The 2,923-nt window shown below is 61.6% G+C and overlaps 1 long non-coding RNA gene across 1 annotated transcript; it reads right to left on the bottom strand.

Annotated features, from left to right (window-relative positions):
- Positions 1-20: 20 nt before the first annotated feature.
- On the bottom strand, positions 21-2,917 carry LOC104913515. Its single transcript, XR_795429.3, has 3 exons — positions 1,657-2,917; positions 1,168-1,281; positions 21-427 (listed from the first exon to the last, which is right to left on the bottom strand). It is a non-coding gene; the product is annotated as an uncharacterized LOC104913515 (long non-coding RNA).
- Between the last annotated feature and the right edge of the window lie 6 nt (positions 2,918-2,923).

Here is a 2,923-nt window from a genome sequence, read left to right as displayed (position 1 = left end):
GGGCTCGGTGGGAACTGTGGGGCTTCATTGGGTCTGTGGGGTCTACCGGGCTCTATGAGGCTCCGGGGATCTACAGGGCGCTACGGGGTCCGTGAGGAGCTATGGGTTCTATAGGGCTCTGTGTGCCCAATGGGGTGCTATGGGGTCTACAGAGTTCTGCGGGCTCCCTAGGGTTTATGGGTGCCATAGGGCTCTGTGGGGCAATGGGTTCTATGAGGTTTCACGTGCTCAGCACAGTGCGTGGGGCTCTATGGACTTTATAGGGTTCTGTGGGGCCTGCAGGGCTCCATGCACTCCATGGGGCTCAATGGGTTCCCCCTCCCAAAGCCCCGCCCACCTCCAGGCGGTCCCGCCCCACATTGCGGTAGCGCCGCTCCTCAGGCTGCAGCTGAATGGAGCTCTGCAGTTCCACGTGGGGGAGGGGCAGCTGTGGGGAGAGGAGAGGAGGGATGGCACTGCGCCACGGCCCCACCCACAGCCCTGGCCCCGCCCACGCTCCCCCATGACCACGCCCAGCCCCCCTCCATTTCCCACCACATCTCCTCGCAGACCCCATAACACCCCACTCCTCCCGCAGCCCCATAGCACACCCAGCCTCATGGTTGCCCCACACCTGTCCCATAGCAGCCTCGACCCCGCAGCACAACCCACACGATAGCGTTCTCCAGCCCCATAGTAACCCTTTTGCAGCCCCACAGCACTCGCCAGCCCCACAGCTGCTACCACATCTCCCCATAACAGCCCCATAGCACATCCCAGCCCCGCAGCAGTCCCACATCCCCCCATATATATCTCACCTAATAAAGTTCTCCAGACCCACAGCCACCCCACAGCACTCCCAGATCTATGGCAGCCCCACAGACTTCCCCAGCCCCATTGCATTCTCATGTCCTACAGCTGCCCCATGGCTGCTCCATACCACCTCCAACTCCACATGTCTCCATCGCATTCCCATCCCCACAGCCGCCCCCAGGTCCACGCAAAAACCCCATGGACCCCGTGGAGTCCATAGATCCCAATGGCACTTCCCACACCACCATACAGCCCCAATACCCCACCCCACATCTCCCCACAGCCTCATATTATATACCCCATAACACCGTTGCCTCACAGCCCCACACCAAATACCCCCATATACCCACCCACATCATATTGCCCCCTACCCACCTGCTGCACCCAGTTCCGCCGCAGCTGCCCCCCAACGATGAACTCCACGCCCTCGGGGGGCAGCGTGTCGCCCCACGGACAGCGCCACTCCAAGCAGGTGGCCACGCTGCAATTCTATTGGTGGAGAGGCGGCCGGGGGGGCGGGGCCGAGGGAAGGGGGCGGGGTTGCAAAGGGGGCAAAGGAACAGGGGCATGGGGTGTGGCGGCAAGGGGCGGCCAAGGAAAGGGGCAGGGCGTGGGGCAAATAGGGTGGGGTTATGGGGAAGGGGCGTGGCTACAGGGGAGGGGCGGGCATACAGGAAAGGGCGGGGCTGTGTAGTTAAGGGTGAAGGGCCTAAGGAGTGGGACCAGGGAAGAGGGCGGGGCTATGGGAAAGGGCGGGACTACATGGCAATGGCAGGGCAGAGTTATGCAGAGAAGGCGGGGTGTGGGGCGGGGCCAATAAAGGGGCGTGGCCAACAGAAGGGGGTGGGGCTATGGGGCACTCACCACCACCGGGTTCTGCCGCAAGAGGGAGGTGGGGTCTTGAACCCCCGAGGAATATGGAGCAGTCTCACATAACTGTGGGAGAATGGGGGGCACAGTGGGGTCAGTGGTCTGTGGGGCACAGCCCCCATAGCTGGTTTCATCTCTATAGAAGAACTGTAGACCCTATTTCAAAACCCCAGCTCCATAAGGAGCCCCCACACCCGCAAGAAACCCCCAGCCCCATAGGGGACCCCCACACCTGGAGCAAATACCCAGCCCCATAGCAGACCCACCCATACAGTTAGCCCCATATCAGCAGCAGCTTCCAGCCCCAAAGGGAGCTCCCAGGCCCAAGCAGGATTCAGACCCATAGGGAATCCCCAGCCCCATAGTGAGCCCTATAAATATCCCCATAGCAGGCCTCCATCTCCACAATGTGGCCCAGCCCCATAGAGAACCTCTAGACCCATAGCTGACCCCCAGCCCCAAAGGGAACCCCCCAAACCCATAGGGGAACCCCAGACACATAGAGAAATCCAGCCCTATAGCAGGACCTGTACCCATAGGTGAAACCAGACCCTATAGCAAAACACCAACCCTATAGAAAAACCCCATCCCTGTAAGTGTCACCACCCCCCAACAAGCAGAGCCCCAGCCCCATAGGAGAACCCCAGACCCATAGCAGAATCCAAACCCGTAGCAGAACCTGGCCCCACAGTGGGACTCAATTCCATAGAAGATCCCCAAACCCACAGTGAGCCCCCAGCCCCATAAGTGTCTCCAGCCCCACAGAAGAACCCCATCCCCATAGGGCATCCCCAGACCCATAGAGGAATGCAAACCCATGGTGGAATCTGGCCCCATAGTGGGACCCAGACCCATAATGAACTCCAAGCCCCACAGCAGATCCCCGTGCATCTCCAGACCCACAGCGAGCCCCCAGACCCATAGGAGAACTCAGACCAATAGCGGGACCCGGCCCTATAGCAGCACCCACCCCACAGCAGGACCCAGGCCCCCAGGGCAACCCCAAACCTGCTGACCCCAGGAGGGGATTGGGGTCTGAGACCCCTGCAGAGTGGGGGGCAGAGCTGTAGTGCTGGGGGGCGATGGGGGCAAATGGAGCCAAAGGGACGCTACGGGACAGCGGGGTCCGTGGGGCAATGAGCTCAAAGGAGCTCTATGGGGCTCTATGGGTTCTGTGCAGCCCCGCGGGGCCCGAGGGACTCTGCAGGGCTCTACAGGACGGTGCGCTCTACGGGGTTCTGTGCGGTCCGCGGGGCTCTGC

This window comes from Meleagris gallopavo, chromosome 16 (genome assembly GCF_000146605.3).
Source record: "Meleagris gallopavo isolate NT-WF06-2002-E0010 breed Aviagen turkey brand Nicholas breeding stock chromosome 16, Turkey_5.1, whole genome shotgun sequence".
Lineage (NCBI taxonomy): Eukaryota > Metazoa > Chordata > Aves > Galliformes > Phasianidae > Meleagris > Meleagris gallopavo.
The sequence above is the reverse complement of the archived record's forward strand: the minus strand, read 5'-3'. Positions and strand labels throughout refer to the sequence as shown.